Raw genomic sequence first — 21253 nt, forward strand, 5'->3', positions numbered from 1 at the left:
CTCTAGTATTAAGACATGTGACTGGTAAGCAAAGGTATCACTTCAACATGAGGATAAAATCTCATAGATGAATAACAGTTACCCATCTCTACTTTCTCCACTCCTTCCCACACACAGTAGAACTAACACATCTCCATTTCAAGGGCACTTGCTTGCAAAACAAACCTCAAATAAGGGCTTCCAATTCTACGTCTAAGGAAAACTCTGCTGGTGGTGAGAGAACTCTCTGACAGCGGCCACTCTGCATCCTTCGGATGTACCAGCTAGGTGTGCCACGGCCCATGCTCGGGCCCACAAGAGACAAAACTGCCAATGCAGGGGAGATCAGTAGGAAATGGGTTAATTAGGGGTTAGGGTTATGTGAGATATATATAGCAGAGAAGAGAGATACCTTTCTAGATGCCTGCTGTAGTTTGGATTTTTAACATCCCCCAAGGGCCCTTGTGTTAAAGGCTTAGTTGCAAGCCTATGCACAATTGGCAGGTGGTGAAACCTTGAGGGAGTGGGGCCTGGCCAAAGGAAGTTAGGGGGAGATGCCCTTGGAGGGGCTAGTTGGACCCCAGCTCCTCCCACCCCCCTTTCAGACTTCCATGAGGTGAGTAATATCCTCCACCTTGCACTCCCACCATGATACTCTGCAAAGTCAACAGGGTCAAGTAACCACAGAGCCCTCTGAATCCGTGAACAAAAGAAACCTTTCCTCTTCATAAGTTGATTTATCTTGGATACTTGTAACAGTAAAGGAAAGCTGGGTAACAACATCTGTGCCATGATAATTTGGCCATTTTTCTCTATTATGTGCATCTACAAATGTTAAGTTCTTGTTTGGTGATGCTTTTGTATTTTGCAATAAATCCTTTCAACAGCAATGAACTAAAAAATGAAAAAAACATACTTAGTAAAAATGTATTAAATACTAAACTTCTGACTCAAACAAGTTAACGATGAATGTTAAATTGCACAAAATGAGGGGCTGGGGTTGTGGCTTACTGGTAGAGCACTCGCCTAGCACATATGAGGCCCTGGGTTCGATCCTCAGCATCACATAAAAAATGAAAAGACAAATAAAAGTTTTTAAAAAGTTGCACAAAATGACATCATTTGTCACCCATCTCACCCCTACAGCCACTGGGGACAAAGTAATATCAATTACCAAGTGAAAAACCCAAGAACACAAATTTGCTGAAGAAGCATTATAATCCACATCATAAATTAGTCACTATTTTGAGAACCCTGTCCTTGTAGTTTATGATTTATCACATGCAGCTGCAGAAGGTGCTTACATAACATTCAGAATGGTATTCTAAAATGACTGCCAATTTTTTATTTCAAGTTTTTGTGTTCCTGTACCAAAAACTGGAGCAAACATTAACAATGTGTTGGTACTAAAAGCAGAAGAATTTTATAAACAGTTTGCTGTTGCTAATTTTGTAGCAGTGCTATCAAGACTTCTAGAAAGATCAGTTAATTCCAATAGTGATCTGATGTTTTCAATCTAATTTGTGAAATTAAAGCAATGTTTTTTGATAATTGGTTCATTTGAGATGAAACATCTGACATTACTCTGAATCTTATAAGAGTTCAACATTTAAGGGCTACAGTCTAACTCGGTGGTACAGTGCTTACCTGGAATTCAGGAGAGCCTAGGTTCAACCCCTAGCACCTGGGCAGGGGTCGGGGGGGAACTTGGTGGAACATGGTGTCCACACACAAAAAAAATAACATCTCACTAAATTTAGATTTCTGGGGGTTGGAGTTGCAGCTCAGTGGTAGAGTGCTTGCCCCTCGCGCGTGAGGTCCTGGGTTCGGTCCTCAGCACCACATAAAAAAATAAACAAAAATAAAAATATTTTTAAAAATAAACAAACTTAGATTTCTAATTTTTGAATTAAGATATGAAGCAGAAGTATAATTGGAATTAGAGTATAAACAAGTCATAGTTTAATTAAAGGAAACTGAAATAGAGTACCAACTGCAATCATTATAAGCTGTACTTGTTAACATTTAAAAATTCTGAATATACTAGATGATATTACTATAAAATTTATGTGATAAAGTTGATGCTGAACTTAAAAAGATAAGTAAACTTTAGTCTTCAGAAACTTCTCTGTTGCCCATCATCAACTGGAACTACTCAGCACATCAGCCTGTCTATTGATGATACTTAACATTTCTATTAATGAGTCCTTTAGATTTGAGATGCATGATGACCAATATAAATTAGAGATTTTAATCAAAGAATTCACAGAGCCTGAAAAAACCACTTCTGCTTTTGAGGCTTTCTGGAGAATTGTAGTTATGGAAAACAAAACTTGCAAAGAAGAAGGCACTGAAACTTCCCAGCCATGGTAAAGGAAGAAGTGAAAGTCTGAATAACAAACATTCAAATCGAGTCCAAGATTAATTTTTTTTTCTTCTTTTTTTTGTTACCAGGGATTGATTTGACCACTGAGCCACATCCCTGGCCCTATTTTGTACTTTATTTAGAAACAGGATCTTACTGAGTTGCTTAGCACCTTGTTTTTGCTGAGGTTAGCTTTGAACTCGAGATCCTCCTGCCTCAGCCTCCCCAGCTCTGGAATTACAACCACACGAGGCTCCAAGATTAAAATTGGAAATTCTATAATTGCCCTTTGGAATGTATCTACTGGTGGGAAAACCTTTTTTTATTTTTTGGTATATAAAAATAATACAGAATAGTGAAATTTCATTCACAGAGTACAACTTCAAAAAAGATTCCAAGCATTATGATAAATTAAAAATCAGTTCATGTTAGAAAATTTTATTATATGAAAAGGGCATGAATTGAGACAGATATGACTAACCTCAGCATGTGACCAACAAAAATAGTCACTCTACTGTATGTGGTTTTCATTATTCTGATAAGACAATATGAGGGTTTGAATTTTATTGTAATGTACGTGGATATTTCTATTTATTTCTATTTTGAGGAAAAAAATTTGATATTTCTATTTTGAGGAAAAAAATTTCATTTTCAAAAGTTTTTAAATGGAACTATTTTTTAGAGGCTTAAGAATATATTAATATATATATACACATGGATATTTATATACACATATATGTATATGAATATTTTCCCTATTTCCCTCTTCTCCTTATTTTAAAATTTTAAAGTAATTTTAAAACTTTTTCAACCTGCATGATTATGTGGTGTGTGTCTTCATGCTGAGCTGAGAGGCTCAAAATATATTCATACACACACACATATAAACTTATCTGTATATATATTCTTGAGATTATATGTACACATATGTACATATGTATGTATACATATCTATATATCTATATCTGTGTATGTACACATATGCATATATATATATATATTCTTTTTTTTTAATGGAACTATTTTTTAGGCCTAGCCATATAATAAAACTAATTTGTACATCAAAATGTAATTTAGAAATCATAGTAAAACAAATAAACTCTGGCTATTTTTTTCTTTGTTTTGGTTTTGGTTTTTGCACTGTTGGAGATTAAATCCAGGGCCATACACGTACTAAGCACAGGTCCTACCGCTGAGCTCACTCCCGGCCCCTGTATGTATTATTGCCACACCAATCTTCATGTTTTAAAGTGTACTGGTTTGGACAATCAGTGACCCTAACAACAGCACCATCTACCAGGAGCACACTGTTTAACAGGTACTGTGCTTGAATCACTTTATCAACTTACTACTTGGTGTCACTAAAATTACAAATTCTGTATAAGTCTCTGATATCCTCTAATATAGGAGATATTATGAAAAGCAATGATAAACATAAAAGTTCAGTCAGTAAATTTAGCATTTGGTACCTATGTATTCTGCTCGGCTCTGCCTGTAAGCATCACTATCAAGATTGGGAATCAATATGATTGGGTTTAACCTATGTATTTATTCTTCTGATACTTTCATTGTATTTTAATTGTTTCAATCTTGTTTCAGATGTATGAAAGCTTTCCCTTTAAAAGATAAATAAAAAAGACATTATCTAGTAGACAATTAGCAATACGTGCTACCAGATAGTGAAAAATATATAAAGGGCATGATAGATAGTAGATTAAGCCAAAAACATTAATTTATCTACTTAGGATGACAGAGTAAAATGTTGCCTGAAGGTAAAACATTTATTTTAGATCAGGGAGCCACCAAAGCCACCAAATCTTGATTTGAGATCAAAATTTGATTGTAATCTAGGACGGGGGCAGGAAATGGAAGACTGTTGATAAAGACTGTATTGGTAACCTATTGACCTGAACCTAACTGAACCCAACTCCAGCAGGACACTGAGGACAAACAGGCCCCACCGTCACTTCGTCCAAGGGAGGGAACCCAGCGTAATCTTACTTCTGCTCCCATCAGCCACTGGTGGGGGACTTCTGGGGGCCGGGTTGATGCCCCCGCATTTCCAGATGCTAGTCATTAGAAGTGTGAGTCACAATGAGGCCTTAAAAGAAGAAGGCGGGGCACGGGCAGCATCTGCTACATCCTTCCAAGCCTAAAACATATTCTTACATCGTGTAGTTATGCAAATGCTAACATGCTAACTGCATGGTCAACGCCACACATCAAAACCAACAGACAATGTCGCAGTCTTGTGGTGATGTCGTTTTAAGTATTTATAGCCATGAAAAGTCATTCTGATTTTAAACATCCTTTCCCAAATGCAAAATTCCTAGAACATAAAATGATTTATTATATGAAAAGGACAGATATTAATATCTCATTTTGTATTAGGATTTGAACTGAATATTTTTTCCTTGTTTGGTTGTTTGTTTTGATCTTTTTTTATATTATTTTTCATATTGGGATTTGAACCTAGGGATGCTCTACCACTGAGTTACCTCCCAGCCCTTTATATTTTTTTATTTTGAGACAGGGTTTCTGCTAAGTTGTCCAGGCTGGCCTCAAAACTTGTGATCCTCCTGTCTCAGCCTCCCAAGTCACTGAGAGTACAGACATACCACAGTACCTGATTGGAACTGAAAATTGTTTTGAGAAAATCCATGAAATTGAGCCTATCAAAATGCAATAAGGATTTCTGGACCTAGTAGGATCACCAAACAGTGCCAGTGTTTATTGGTGGGTTCTCAGTACACAGAAACAACCAGAAAGAAGGTTCATCTGTGAGTTATAACACTTCAAGGAAGGGAGAGATTTGCCCATTTCCTCTTAACTGATCCACATTTTCTGTCTTCCTTTTTTTTAAAATATTTTTTCAGTTGTAGATGGACACAGTATCTTTATTTATATTTATGTGGTGCTGAGGATCGAACCCAGCACCTCACACGTGCCAGGCAGGTGCTCTACACTGAGCCACAGCCACAGCCTCACATTTTCTTTTTTTAAGGGAAAAGCTGAGGGTTTTCATCTGGATGTGGTTTGCCGGTTGGTTAGTATTTGCGCGCCTTGGTGCAGTGAGGTGCCCGTGTGTATACATAAGCACATGGGGGTACATATGTATATGCAAGTGTGGAATTTGCTTGCTTATCTGTTCTGGAAACACACTGATAGTACTTGAATGTCCCGACACTTTGTAGGGCTGTCCCAAGTTCAGGCAGACTAGCATTCTAAGAGCTTCTCAAAGGAATGCAGTTTTCTCTAGCTATCAAATGGCAAGCCCACAATCTGTTGAAGAATTTCTCACCTAGTTCTCACCTCTGCATATCACTCACCAATTTAAAAAAGAAAGAAAGAAATGACAAGCATTTCCATGGTCACATCCTGGGTGGATCTTAGAGTCGTGGAAATAGCACATGCAGCTGTTAGCCTCTCTAAATACACAATCGGAGGCATTTAGACGCCCATTCTGCAGTGACAGACAAGAATAACAGTTACTTTTTATACCAAAGATAAATGCTGGATTATGCCTGGGAAAGGCAGGGTGGGCCTAACCCCTAGGCAGAGAAGAACAGTTCTGATGTCAATGGAAGGCAAAATTCTGGGCAGGCTACACAGCCTCCATTGATTGAAGGCCTTTTTAGGGAAAAGCAACTTGGTTTTGTTAAATTTTGGAAAGAAAAATATTGCTTTCAACTGCTTTTTAAAATTAAAAACCAGATTTCACAACTCTCCAATGAAGACAATGAGTAATTACTTGTTTTAGTCCCACATTTATGAGCTGTTATTGAAAGGGAATGAGTGTGACAAAAGAAGGAAAATATAATGGTACATGTGTGTTACTAAGTGGAAAAAGAAGCTCAAACGAGCACAGGAGTCAGAACCCATCTCACATTTTTCATCTGCACTGAAAAGCTTTAGAAGCATATGGAATAAAATATTAATTTATGCTACGTTACAGTAAGATGCTCTATTGCTACTCCACAGTAATGTGAGTGTAGGTAACAATTATGTGCTATCTGTCTCAAGAAGCTAGAAGAAAGGACATTTAATGGTTTTTACCATGAAGAAATGACAGATGACTGAGGAGATATATTTAACCTAATTTAAACATTATACAATGTATGCATACATTGAAACATCTGATGTACCACCTTGTTACATATAATTTTTTTAAGAGAGAGAGAGGTTTTTAATATTTATTTTTCAGTTTTCAGTGGACACACATCTTTATTTTTTTTATTTTTATGTGGTGCTGAGGATTGAACCCAGCGCCCCTCGGATGCCAGGCGAGCTCGCTACCGCTTGAGCCACATCCCCAGCCCTACATATAATTTTTTTATGCTTTTATGTATCTGTTTTTTAAAAGAAAAATGTGAGTTCTAGTTTTTCTCTGGGTGATGGAATTTCAAAGCTCTTCACTTTCTTCCTTACATTCTCAAGTGTTACTTTTTGGGCATAGGTAGGTGCTGCTTTTATAATCAGAAATTTATATAAGGTATGACTTTAAATAAATGAGAGAAAGACAAAATAATAAGTACAGGAAAGATAGAAAAAGGAGAGAAAAGGGAAAAAAAAGAACATCAACTCTTCATATGTTCGTCATTTGACAAAGGATCCTCTGCTCAGGCACTGGAGGGCATGACAATTCTAGCTCGTGGTGGGGAAGAAGGTCACTAAGCAGACAGCACTGTAGACAGGGTGTGGAGAAACCCGGTCTGAAGCCAAACTAAGATCCCACAGAACAGAGAGGACCTGTGGAGGATGGTGGAGAGACAGCCATGCCTCTGGGTGGCCCCAAGCTGCCCACCGTGGCTGGAGAGGAAGAGGGTGGAACAAAGGGGTAGGGAGATTAGAGAGAAAAGCAAGTGCCAATTCCTTCAGGGACATAAAAGCCAGTGATAAGGAATTTGTAATCTCAATACAAGGAAAGCCATTAAAGAATTTAATGGGGAGAAAGAAGTCATCTGACTAAAATGTTAAGTTGACCACTCTCACTGCTGCTGACTCAAGGGAGAGACAAATTAAAGAGGTTGTCCTTGTCTTGATGTCCTTATCATCCGCTCCTCCTCCTCCACCTTCACCCTGCGTTTGCCGACTGCTAAGATCTCTGCAGCCTTAGATCCTACAACACAGCATCTCCCATGAGAGAAAAAGGTCTAATAACCTTCATCACTTAGTTCCCCAGGATCCTGCACCTTCCACCCCACAGCTATGGGCCCATATAAACTAATGCCTCACTTCCTACGGGTCCTGCCAGACGGACCCCAGTCACCTCTTGTCCTACAGCTTCTATCATCACTTCTCTGGGAGCACCAACCCTTCCTAATCCACCATCACTGTCTCCTCCACTCCTCGGCTTACCTCCTAGTCCGAACCCGAGCACCTTCTCTGCCCCTGGTATTAGATGTCACGGTATTTTCTTTGCCAATGATATTAATCCATGGGATTGTAAAGTACCTTGCATTGAAAGGGACTTTGGAGAAGGTCTGTTTCCACCTGCAGGTTTTTATGGAGAGGAAACAGGTCTGGCATGGTGAGAGGTTTTCCTCAGGTCTCAGGGGGAGGAAGTAGCAAAGCAGGACAGCTATGGTGGGGATAGCTGTCCCCCAAAGGCCCACATGGTAAAGGCTTGGTCCTCAGGGGGGTGCTGCTGGTCGGGGGGGGGGGGGGTGGAACCTTTAAGAGGTGGGGCCTAGGGAAGGCCTCTAGGCACTGGGGTGTCTTCAGGAGTATGATTGGGTCCTGGTCACTCCCTGTTCTCTTTTGCTTCCTGGCCATGAGATGAACAGCTCAGTTCATCCCATGTCCTGCCGTGATGTGCAGCCCAAAGGCAATGGGGCCAAGTGATAATGGACTGAAAGCTCCAAATCTGTGAGACAAAATCAACATTTTCTCTTCATACGTTGATTCTCTTGGGTATTTGTTATAATAATAGAGAGCTGACCCACACAGACTGAACACAGGCTTCTGCCTTCCTATTTAGAGTTCCCTGCATGATTTTTTAAAAATATTTTTTAGTTGTAGATAGACACAATATCTCTATTTTATTTATTTATTTTTATGTGGTGCCGAGGGTCGAACCCAGTGCTTCACAAGTGCAAGGCAAGCGCTCTACCACTGAGCTACAACCCCAGCCACCCCTGAGTGATTTTAAAGCAATGCTTATAAACCCCTGAGTTAGGGAGCTTCGTGCTTTACAAAAACTCTTCTGTGTGCACCATCTCATGGGCTCATGGCTGTCCCCAAGCAATAGATACAAAGTGAAGCTTAGAAAGATGGAATGCTGGGAATGTAACTGAGCCAGAACCGAGACCCAGATCACGGGGCTCCAAGTCCTGCTGAAACTAGGAAACTTCCTCTTGTCAGATGAAATCAGTCCAGAAACAAAGTTAGAGGTTCCTATGACTGCTTCTTATTAGTTATTGATTAATTAGACAAACATGCATCCTTTTAGAATCTTTTTGAAGATCAGGGTTTTTTGTTTGTTTTTTTTGTTGTTTTTTTTTTTACATTGTTAAAGAGGGAGTTTGTCCAACCCAGGGAATTTATTTAAATGATGGCAAGAGCTTTGGAGCAGTAGAGAAAACTTAAAGAAGAAAGAAAATGAAGAAAAGAGACGCAAACTTTACCAAGTTCATGATTTGATCAAGGACCAGACGTGGCTCTAGATACAATGCCATTATGACAAACAGCATCATTGGAAATGCTCTCTAAAATTGGTTGGCTTATTGTAAATATAAGTTAATATCGCACAATTCCACTGGAGTAAAGAATGTAAGTGGTCTCATGGAGTTCACTATTAAACTATTTGAATTATATACAGATCTAATTTTTTGAACTATATTTTTTTTCAGCACATTTGAAGTGTAGAGTTTCAAATCCAACGTCAAAAATATTCTAAGTGACAAAAATTATGTCCTTTTCGGTTATTTTTCAGGATGTGAAAGAGATTACTGTTTCAGAGTAAATATATTTTGGAATGCATTGCATCCTGATGCTACAATTAGTTCTATTCTTGCTCTGAAAATGGAAAAGGGTCAGGGACCCTGCATAACTGACACTTAGTGGCAGCAGCTGATGCTGGCTGGCACCCCACACTCAGTCAGGAAATGTGGCTCACTCTTGCCTTGGAGCCCAACACAGATGAGTTGCTAGGACACTTATGCAAGAAAAATATTTTCCTTTCTTTTTGATTTGCTTTTACTTTGATGAGCTCAAACAATTTTTTTCCCCAAATATCAGACCTATTATTGTCAACATTTCCCTGGGGCATGCTAGGTACAGTTACTTAAATGTGCTGTAAAATCTCCAAAGTGTGAATGAGAAAGGTTTACACTTATCTCAAACGCTAAGTACCATGAGAACAGCGTTCATTCTCTTTGTGAATAGTTGATGAGGTAAGAGAAAACTTACAGCTGTAGCAATGGAATGCTTAATGTAATTATTAGGATTTTCTTAACATTATTATCTGTTGGACTTTGAGAAATGGCTACGATAGCAAAACACTACTTGTTTTTAGAAGGCTAAGAAAGAATATCTAGAATAGCAAGTGTTCCACTAAAAATAATCCTGTGAAATGCACATATCTCTCATCCCATCAAACCTGAGCATGTTCAGAACATTCTCTGTTACTGCATCACACCCATTCACCTTCCTTAGGAATTAAGCCACCCAAGTAGCAACATGTGGATTCTGGGTTAGCTCCACTGAGTGCTGTGAGCTTGCTGGCATAAAAGGAGTCAGTAACATTTCTCACCCCTATCCAGAGACCCCAGGAGTGTGGTTCACAAATAGACAGAAGACTTACAGTGCATTACCTTGGCCTCGGGAGCTAGTGCATTCCTGAGTGTCAACTGAAATCTGGGGACACTGAATCACCTTCTCCAATACTGCTCCACACTATAGTAGCCAATGTTCAAGGTCAGGCAGGATGACTAGCCAAAGACGCTATGATTTTCAGCTCTAAGATCACCACTACCAGCTTTTTAAGGTATTGAATGGTACTTTTGTACACGGGTCTTGAAGTTCAGTAAGAAGCGTGACTAAATAATGTTTGTATTCATTCTAGGTTATTTTTATTTCTTGGGATAACTGCACTGAAACTCTTTATATATAAGATTCAGATGAAGGCAGAAAATGAAAATATTTTAGGAATGCAAAATAGGTAACACCAGTCAAAATGTCACACCTCTACTTTCTTAAAAATTCATTTTACATAAAGAGCATTTTATTTGCCTTGAATTAAAACAAAGTGCTCAGTATACTTGAGTAGATTTATATTTTAAGGCAGTTTCTGATTCTATGAAAGTTTATTTTACAACCAAGGAGATCAAGGAGAATGGCATTCAGTATGAGTAACGTTCTCTATCAGCTAACAACTCCATCAGATAGAGGATTATGCTGACCATGTTAGTACAAAGAGTTAAGTGTGAAAAAAACAAAGAATTCAGCACAGTGTCCACTGGACAAAAAAGCAAACACTGGACTGGCTTTTAAAGATCATTTAGCAGATTTACCAATCATTTTATGATAGAAATGAAATTTTTATTTATTCGTTTGTTTGTTTGTTTGTTTATTTATTTTTGGTTGCTGGGAACTGAACCCAAAGGCATCCTACACTGAGCCACATCCCCAGCACCCCCCCACCTTTTTTTTTTTACTTTGAGATATAAATCTTGCTAAGTTGTTGAGGTTGGCCTCAAACTTGCAATCCTCTGCCTCAGCCTCCTAAATCATTGGGATTATAGGAGTTGGCCATCATACCTGGAAAAATTAATATCATTTAGACATATACCTCTGGCTATTGGCTTTGAGACTCCAATAGCCAGTTTTTTTTTTTTTTTTTGGCTCTGAGAAAACAGAAATAAAATCAGCATACTATAGTGACACTGCCATATCAGTTTATAGCAGCTCAATTCACAATAGCTAGACGATGGAACCAACCTAGGTGTCCCTCAATAGATGAATGGATAAAAGAAATTGTGGTATTATATACTCAATGGAATATTACTCAGCTTTAAAGAAGAGTAAAATTATGAAATTTGCCAGTAAATGGTTGGAGTTGGAAAATATCATGCTAAGCAAAATAAGCCAATCCCACAAAACCAAAGGCCGAATGTTTTCTCTAATATGCAGATATTAGTTCACAATAAGGTGGGGGGCACTACGGAAGAATAGCATTACCTTAGATTAGGTACAGGGAAGGGAAGGAAGAGGAGGGGAGGGGATATGGGGATAGGGAAGATAGTAGAATGAAACAGACATTATTACTGAATGTATATATGTGACTGCATGACCAATGTGATTATGCAACATGTGCACTCAGAAAAATGAGAAATTATATCCCATCTATTTATGATATATCAAAGTGCGTAAATGCATTCTACTGTCATGTCTAACTAATTAAAATAAATAATAAATTTTTTTTTTTAAAAAGCCAAAGCAAAAACCCAGTGACACCACTTCTACCATTAGGGCTTGATGTTCCTGAGCCTTCCTTCAAAAGTTGACTGCAAACAAAACATTCTAACAGATCTGAGAGCTGAACTGTGAATGCAGCCATGGTTGTACTTCCATCAAAAAGAGAAGCTAGTGCCGGGCTGCCAATGTTTTCTAAGGTCTTAGAACTCAGGGAGATGAAGTCGACAAATGTCATGAAAAACCAGGAAGATCTTGCCATTCACACCACTGTAAGAAACCATGGTTAGACTGAAAAAACAAGCCAAACACAATAGAGGCACAGTTCCACTACACCCCTGGGAAACACTTCTTGAATGTTAGAGAAGAAAAAATTTCATAAACATAAGGCAAATGCATCTAAATATCAGAAAAACCTCAAAGATATATTTTTAAGAATTACAAAAGAAATAGCACTAAAAGTACAACATATCATTTCTCTGGACAGTTCAAGTTTTGCATGATTTAATCATCAGCTATTCCTTGAGTTGCTGCACCAAGATATATTTAGGTCTAGTTCTTATACTTTAAAATTGTGTTTAAGATCCCTGACTCGGGGGTTCGGGTACAGCTTAGTTGTAGAGTGTGTACTTACCATGCCTGAGGCCCAGGGTTCAACGCCTAGGGCCAGAAATAAGAAAAAAGAAAGAATTCCCTGCTTCAAAACAACTAGAAGCACATTGCTCTGATTTCCTGGAATTATAGATTAGCAGAGCTAGAAAGATATACAGGATGATCTGTTTCAACACCTATTTATAGACAAGTGAGTGTCCTGAGACCCAACCAGGTTGAAGGTCATGCAGTGACAAGAAGAAAACCAAGATCCGGATTCCTTGATTCTTCAATTTATTTACTGAATTGTAACTATAACTTAAAATAACAATAGTTCAAATCTTTTTGAGATTGGTCATAACAGTCATTCCTTGCATAGTTTTTTTTTTAAACACAGGTGATCATTTTTAAAGAGTGAAGAATCAAGATAATAATACAGAAATGTAACACCAAAATAAGAAAAAAAATTACTCTTCAGCTCTAAAATGCCAAATGTGTTGCCTAGACTCTTCATTACCCTTTAAGACTATAGCTTAAATTAGAAGCATTTTCATTCTTTCAAGAAAACACTCTTTGGCAGGTTTGTAATCAGGGGTTACAAACAACCCCCAGAGAGTCTCACAGCATGAATTAAGAATTCCTTATCATGAGCTATGTAATGCTTTAAATAATCAATAAAAAAAAAAAAAAAGAATTCCTGCTCAGGCATGTTAATAAGCCTGACTCAGCCATTCCACAGTGCACACAGATATCAACACATCACATCAAGCTGGATGCGGTGGGTGCGCCTGTTGTCCCAGCAACTCAGGAGGCTGCAGCAGGAAGATCTCTGGAGCACGGGACTTCAGAGCCAGCCTGGGCAATGTAATGAGATGGAAGGAGGGAGGGAGGGAGGGAGCGAGGGAGGAAAGAAGGAAGGAAGGAAGGAAGGAAGGAAGGAAGGAAGGAAGGAAGGAAGGAAGCCAGCCAACTGAACTGGGGTTAAAATTAACTGCCTTCTTTTTTCTTACACAGATGATAGACTTCTCTGTGGGATTTCCTCCTACCGTTCAACACAAGAGAAGGGCACACTTGCTTTCCAATTGTCTGCAATTTTACCATCTGAGAAAGTGCTTTATATTTGTGTGCACCTCAAGATTTGTCAAAAAGAGAAACATCACATTGTACATAAGTAAATCCATGAGTAGATCCAATTTTTGCAAATTAAAAATCTAAAAGACTCCTACTCAGAAGTGGCACCATTCTCCTTGCAAAAATCGTTGGTCACACTAGTCATAGGGGGTCAGGAAATGTGCCGTCAGAAAGCCAGGAATACTTGAAGAACAGCAGACATGACTACTGCACCATGTATGTCTGAAACACGAAAAATTGAATACCAACGGTCTCTGAACACACAGCAGTTAATTAAGTACCCATTTTCTTTAATCCTATAGCATGAGAAACTTTGCTGGACTAAGAACCCAACGTCCAGCAAAGGCTTTGTTTAGCCACCATCTAACTGGTGGCCCCAGTGAGTCCTGTATAGTTTCCTCATTTGCAAAGTCATGGATGAGTCTAGATGGCTTCTGAGGTCCTGTCTAGTCTTTTATTTTTTTTGCGGAGGGGTGCAGTGGGAGGAGTACCAGGGATTAAACTCAGGGACACTCGACCACTGAACCCTATTTTGTTTTTTACTTAGAGACAGGGTTTCACTGAGTTGCTTAGCACCTTGCTTTTGCTGAGGCTGGCTTTGAACTCACAATCCTCCTGCCTCAAACTCCCAAGCCACTGGGATTACGGCATGTGCCACCACACCCAGCCTGTCTAGTTTTATAAGAGCTATAACCCTAACTGACATAAATTTAAGAGTATAGGGCTGGGGATGTGGCTCAAGCGGTAGCGTGCTCGCCTCGCATGCGTGTGGCCCAGGTTCGATCCTCAGCACCACATACCAACAAAGATGTTGTGTCCGCCGAGAACTAAAAAAAATAAATATTAAAAATTCTCTCTCTCTCTCTCTCTCCTCTTTCACTCTCTCTTTAAAAAAAAAAAGAGTATATACAGAAAAAAATTCACTAGTTGCATTATCAATACTAAAATAAAAATATTTTCTCTTAAAAATGAAATATTCAGCCTGGCACAGTGACACACACCTGTGGTTCCAGTGATTAGGGAGGTGAGACAGGAGGATCTCAAGTTCAAGGCCAGCCCTCAGCAACTTATGGAGGCCCTAAGCAACTTAATGAGACCTTGTATCTAAATCAAAAATAAAAAGAGTTGAGGATGCGGCTCAGTGGTAAAGCATTCTGGGTTCAACCCCCAGTAAAAAAAAAAAAAAAAAAAAAAAGGCAACATTCAAATATAAAAAAATGTAGTTTCAAAAAACCCTACCCATCAAAATGATAACGATGATCTGTTGATTGCAGGGGTTTTGCTTTTGTGTTCCTTTATTTTTTTTTTTTTTTGTTGCTGCTGCTGTTTAAGAGTCACAGAAGCGGAGCATCTCTACTAGTTCAAGGAAGCACAGCATGGTGCCTGTGTAAAGCTTACTCCAGAGACTCTCAGTCAACATCTAGAAGTAGTTTCCCCAGTCAAGGCAAAAGTCCTATGTTCACTCTGGACATGACTCTGTATTACTATGTTTAGGTGCATAACCTTTTGGTTATTTTTCTCTCTCTCTGCTTTTCTTTGTCCCCTTTCTTCCAGGACCTAGAGAATACTACATTCTACCAGACAGTAATGCAGCCTTGTACCTTTTCCTTACAAAAATCAGTGCATAACACCCACCTCACCTGAACAGAGGTCATTCTGTTCAATCAGCTGAGACATGGGGCACTCATATTTACTCCTAATCACTCAGACGTTTTTTTGTTTTTTGTTTTTTGGTATTAGGAATTTAACCCAGGAGGGCTTAACCACTGAGCCACATCCTCAACCATTTTTTATATTTTATTTAAGGACAGGGTCCCACTAAGGGCTCTAGGGCCTTGCTAAATTGCTGAAGCTGCCTTTGAACTCATGATCCTCCTGCCTCAGCCTCCTGGGCAGCTGGGATTACAGACATGACCTACCACCCTGGGAATTCAGATTGATTTTTTTTTAATATTATATTTTTTAGTTGTAGTTGGTCACAATGCCTTTATTTTTATTTATTTATTTTATGTGGTGCTGAGGATCAAACCCAGGGCCTTGCATGGGCTCAGCGAGCACTCTACCACTCAGCAACAACCCAGCCCCAGACTAATCTTTATAGGAAAAAATGGTTTTGTTTTTATGTAATATGGAAATAGAATGGTATATATTCCTCTTTGAGAAAGGAACACGTGAAATTAGAAATATGGCTCTCTTTAAATGAAGTCTCCCTTTACCTCCTAATAAAAGGAAGATTATGAAGCAAGTCACCTAAACCTAAAATACTTTATTCAGATCCCATATTACTGAATATCTTAACCTATGCTGTGAATGAAGCTGAATTGGGGACCTAATGAATAGGGGGAAAAAAGAGTGTTGGTTAGTTACTACTCAACTAGGGTAGATAGTCGGAACTAAGTTTAAAATCAACTACTTTCCTTCCTCTTACACAAATGACAGACTTCTCCGTGAAAGAACACTCTTGCTTTGTAGTTGCCCACAGAAGCCTGCTTTACCCATCTGAAAAAGTCAACTTTATATTAATTAACAAATATATGAAACAATGTTCAGCATCTCTAGCAATTAGAGAAATGCACAACAAAACCACATTGAGATTCTATCTAACTCCAGTCAGAATGGCAATCATCAAGAATACAAGCAAGAATAAATGTGGACAAGGATGTGGGGAAAAGGTACACTCATACATTGCTGGTGGAACTGCAAATTGGTAAAACCACTCTGGAAAGCAGTATGGAAAGTCTTTAGAAAACTTGGAATGGAACCACCATTTGACCCAGTCATTCCACTCCTAGGTTTATACCCAAAGGACTTAAAATCAGCATATTACAGTGACACAGCCACATCAGTGTTTATAGCAGCTCAATTCACAATAGCTAAACTATGGAACCAACCTAGGTGCCCTTCAACAGATGAATGAATAAAGAAACTGTGATACACACACACTCACATACACAGGAATATTACTCAGCCTTAAAGAAGAATGAAATTAAAGCATTTGCCAATAAATGGATGGAACTAGAGAATATTATGCCATGCGAAATAAACCAATCCCAAAGAACCAAAAGCCAAATGTTTTCTTTGATATGCAGATGCTACTTCACAATGTGGGGGTGTGGGGGATGAAAAATAGTGGTATTTTGGACTAAACAGAGGGGAGTGAAAGCTGGGAGAGGGTATGAGGGCAGGAATGATAGTAGAATGAATCAGACATTATTACCCTATGTGCATATATGATTACATGACCTGTGTAACTTATATCATATACAACCAGACAAGTGAGAAGTCATTCTTTGTTTATGTATGTTGTGTCAAAATGCATTCTACTGCCATGTATAACTAATTAGAACAAATATAAATAAATAAATAAATAAATAAATACAAAAGAAGAAGAAGAAGATTAGGAGGAGGAGGAGGAGGAGGAGGAGGAGGAGGAGGAGGAGGAGTCATTAAATATGTCCAGGGCAGGGCTGGGGTTGTGGCTCAGCAGTAGAGCACTTACCTAGAACGTGTGAGACCCTGGGTTCAATCCTCAGCACTACATGAAAGTAAATAAAAATAAAGATATTGTGTCCAACTACAACTAAAAAATAAATATTTTTTTAAAAAAATGTCCGGGGCAGGAAATGGCACCAGGTCATGAATTATATATGCTGTTCATTTTTTTTCGACATTTTTTTTTTACATAAAACAAACTTGGTGGGTCTTTAAAAATCGTTTTCCTGGCTAGGGCTGAGTCTTTGTCCTATGGACACCGTACAAACTTCAGTGTGGTGTTCAGCTTTAGGCCCAGCAGCTCTGTCGCTGCCTCCTGGCTGCAAATGTTTACAACAGCCTGGATCATTATAATCAAAGAGCTTCTCACAATTTCTGAACCCAAAACACAGTGTAGAGTATTGTTCATTCATCAACATTAAAGAAAAACAGAGATTTGTTTTGAAAATAAAGGTCTACCTAAAGCCCCAAGTCATTAAGTCAAAAACTAAATTACAACTTGATGGTGATGAAATATGAGCTCAGAAAGAACTGGGGAAATGGAATCATTAAGACTTCAATTTGCTAACTACCTATGTTAACCAAGGCAATCTTAAATTAGAAGCAGTTTTCTTTCTTCCAAGAAAACTCTCTCATCTATACAATTAAAGGGTTAGACTAAAGAAATGATTCCTAACCAGAAGAGTACATCACATTACCCAGGGAATTTTGCCAAACATACATACCCGTCCGCATCCCAGACCTACTAAATTAGAAGGTTTCATGAGTATTTTGAAAATGTTCCACAAAAGGATTTGACACACACCTTTAGTTTGCAACTTCCTTTCCAGCTAGTGTTCTACATTAATAAATGGAGCCAATGAGCAGAGATCTATGCCTTTAAATCAATAAAACTCTGCAAGCAATAGTAATTTACTGATTCGATAGTGGCACTGTGGTGAAAGAAGCAGTACACCTGGTCTCCATCTGTACAGCTGCTGATCAGGTTTTCATATTAGATTTGTATTTCACAGAGAGTCTCGTAGAGAAGGGAGTGGGCTCTGGCCGGAGTGTCCACCCCTGTCCTCTGAGTGCTCTTTGGGAATTTACATTTCTGGTGTGTCTGAGTTGACTCTTACCACACCCCAATGATGAGGATCACCTGGCTCCCCTGGTGTCCTTTGCCTAAAGCTGAGCTCCCCAGTCCAGTGACAGACCCAGGTCTGCTCGAGTTCCACCATGTCTTTCCTTCAAATTCTGATTTGACAAATTCTGATTCCAGCATGCATCAAGTAATGAAAACCTATGTATTAATTTAGTTTACTGGCCTGTTACTCTTTTCTATTTGACTTGTTTCAAAAAAGTTTTACTTTATGTACATATTTGGTAACTTTAATAAATATATATTATAAATTCATGAGCAATATACTGAGACTAATAAGTGAAATAAATAATAAATGAAGCCAGGTATAGTGGTAAGCAATCCCTATACATTGAAGGCCGAGGCAGAAGGATAGCAAATTTGAGGTCAGCCTTAGCTGAGGCCTTAACCAACTTAACAAGACCATGTCTCAAAGAATAAAAAATGAAAAGGGATGAAGATGCAGTTCAGTGGTAAAGCACCCCTGGGTTCAATTCCCCAGTACCAAAAAATAAAAAATAAATTTAAAGTAATAATAAAAATAAATTAATAAATGAAACAAATAATAAATTATCCAGTAAGTTTGTCACTTTATATTTTCCATGCAATTAAGTTAAATAATAGTAATTAAATAGCAAATTAAAACTATTTTAATTTGCTCATGGCTATTCAATAAGCCAGGAATAATATTTAGGAATAAGGGCTAGGTGAGGTGGTGCACATCCATAGTCCCTGTAGCTTGGGAGGCTGAGGCAGGAGGATCATAACTTCAAAGGCAACCTTAGCAACTTAGCAAGAGCCTAAGCAACTTGATGAGACCCTGTCTCTAAATAAAATATTAAAAAGGGATGGAGATGTGGCTCAGTGGTTAAGCCTGCCTGAGTTCAATCCCCTGTACCTAAATAAATAAATAAGAATAAGATATAAAACCTGGGAAATAAATCTAGCATAAAGTATATACTATCTTTTAACTGCAAAATTGCAGTAGGATATTAAAAAGATGGTGAAATATATACCAGATTCATAGATACAAAATTCAATATTTTACATATGTAAATTCCCTCCAAATTAACCTAAAATTCCAATGAATTCCAATAATAATTAAAATAGGATTGGGCGGGGAAGTCAATGAATTTAAGGACTTCTAGTCAGTAAGGCATGCTGAGCTGGGAACATTCCTACTCCACTCGATACCCTTTTCTGCTATTATATATAAGCTCTGAATGAAATATCTCTAAATATTTTTAAATGCATAGCTGTGCAAAAAGCCAGAAAGGAAAATCCCCCCCCCACAAAACAAAAAAGAAACCCCAAACCTGTAATGTTGATTTGGAATTGAAGACAGCAGAAATAGGAAGATGAGGGGTCCCCTCTGGGTCTAGGACCTGCCTATCATGTGCAGGTGGAAGGAAGCACCTCAGTAAAGTCAGGAGGGAGGAGCACTGAACAACTCCTGCCTCTCAAAAGAGAAAGTGTGCAGAAGCATGCCCCTCGCCCTGGGCTACAAAAGGAAAAAGAATCACTCAGGAGAAATTGGAGACTTAAGCTCAAGGAACCCGGAAGGCGTGCAAGTGAACACCAACTACACAGGATTGGAAACCAGAGCCAAACTAAGCATAAGGCCTTGATGAATAAGATGGGCAACTGCCAAAGAGGAACACCTCCACAAACGGGGACGCGCGGAGTTCCCATGTTGATGAACTAGCCCAGATAGTAAGGCCCGCGGGCCAAGGACCCACCCCGAGAAAGATTTCTAAGCAGATGAAACAAATGAGAAATGACTCCCCAGAAACCCCTGTACTTTAGCTCTAGTGTTTTTTAAATGTTTGACAAGATAAGGGATGGAATAGAATCTATAGGAATAAGCCATTATGAAATAAAAGAACAAGGAGATTTCAAAAACAACCAAATAGAGGCCTAGAATTTAAAATATCACTAATGAAAAAGAAATAGCCATCATGATAGATGGTACTGTTGTTCAAACGTGTCTCTCTCCCCTTCTCTTGGGAAGGACGTAGTTCTCCATCTCAACGATGCTGGCTTGGCTACTGTCTTGGGTTAGCCATCATAAGCAGAGGCCACAGGAAGCTTTGCCAGCCTCTGTGCACCACAAGAACCTCCCATCCTAACAGGGGCCCTGTCATGAGAAGGTGCACAGGATCAACTGGACTTGATCCACATTTGGAGCAGATACACTGCACTCAACCTGCAGCCACTGATAGTGCAATCTGGAGTGAGAAGTAAGTTTTGTTATAAGCCACTGGTGTTTCAAGGTTATTTAGAACATTTTTTATCAAAGCAGAAGCTGATCGATATTGTCAGCTGAAGAGAGAATTCACAAAATTAATGATAAACCTAAAGAAACCCAGGGCACAATGCAGAGGAATAAAATTTATGGAAAATACAAGAAGTTAAGAGTCACAAGGACAGAATGAGAATTTCCAGGCTGTTCTAATGATAACTCTGAGACTATGGGCTGGAGAAAAAGGGGATGGATTAGTTTCTATATCATGAAACAACTCACCACAAATTTAGTGGCTGCCCTAAAGTCATAGTCTCTGGGCTCTCCCACGACATCTTGCTTCCTCCAAATCAGCAGGAGAATCTCTTTCCAATTGGCTTTAACAGAGCTGATGAAACACAACACCAGAATAGCCATTCCACCATCATCACCAGTGTCACCCTCACTCCAGGGGACCCACTGTTACAGCACACCAGCAGGTAAGACTGTTTGGGAGGCCACAGGATTGGGCTACAGGGAAACAGCAATAGTAAATGACAATTCCAAGGTCACAGCCTTACTGGTAGTCCACTTCTAGCACTCTTGCTTATACCTACACCATGGAACTGCACACCGCATTTAAAAGAGCAATACAGCAACACAGCATCACCCTGGGGCTCCTGAGGCACAGCAAGGACCGCAGAGGACTGGGCCAGTCTCCATGCCAACTCATCCATTCTTTCAGGCCAATCCCATGTCCTACCTCTGGGTCCAAAATTCTACTTTCATGGAATAAGTTGTTTTTGTTCTCTGTCATTGTAAATGTTTCATGTGTGACTCACATGTACTTTTCAAGTAGTCTTTTCAAATTTTAGGAACACAGTAATAAAAATGTTATTTGTTTTATTTTTGCCTATGATGACACACACACACACACACA

The 21253-nt window shown here is 38.9% G+C and overlaps 1 protein-coding gene and 1 long non-coding RNA gene across 2 annotated transcripts in view; one reads left to right on the forward strand and one right to left on the reverse strand.

Annotated features, from left to right (window-relative positions):
* LOC308649062 overlaps nucleotides 1-14104 on the forward strand; it is a 65612-nt gene extending 51508 nt beyond the window's left edge. The window contains exon 3 of the long non-coding RNA XR_014021964.1: nucleotides 13364-14104. This is a non-coding gene — a long non-coding RNA (uncharacterized lncRNA). The remainder of the gene's footprint in view (nucleotides 1-13363) is intronic.
* RNF144B (ring finger protein 144B) overlaps nucleotides 1-21253 on the reverse strand; it is a 169803-nt gene that overhangs the window by 139177 nt on the left and 9373 nt on the right. The gene's annotated exons all lie outside the window — the stretch shown is intronic.

The sequence above is a fragment of the Spermophilus citellus genome (assembly GCF_964194105.1).
Source record: "Spermophilus citellus genome assembly, chromosome: 5".
In the NCBI taxonomy this organism is placed as follows: domain Eukaryota; kingdom Metazoa; phylum Chordata; class Mammalia; order Rodentia; family Sciuridae; genus Spermophilus; species Spermophilus citellus.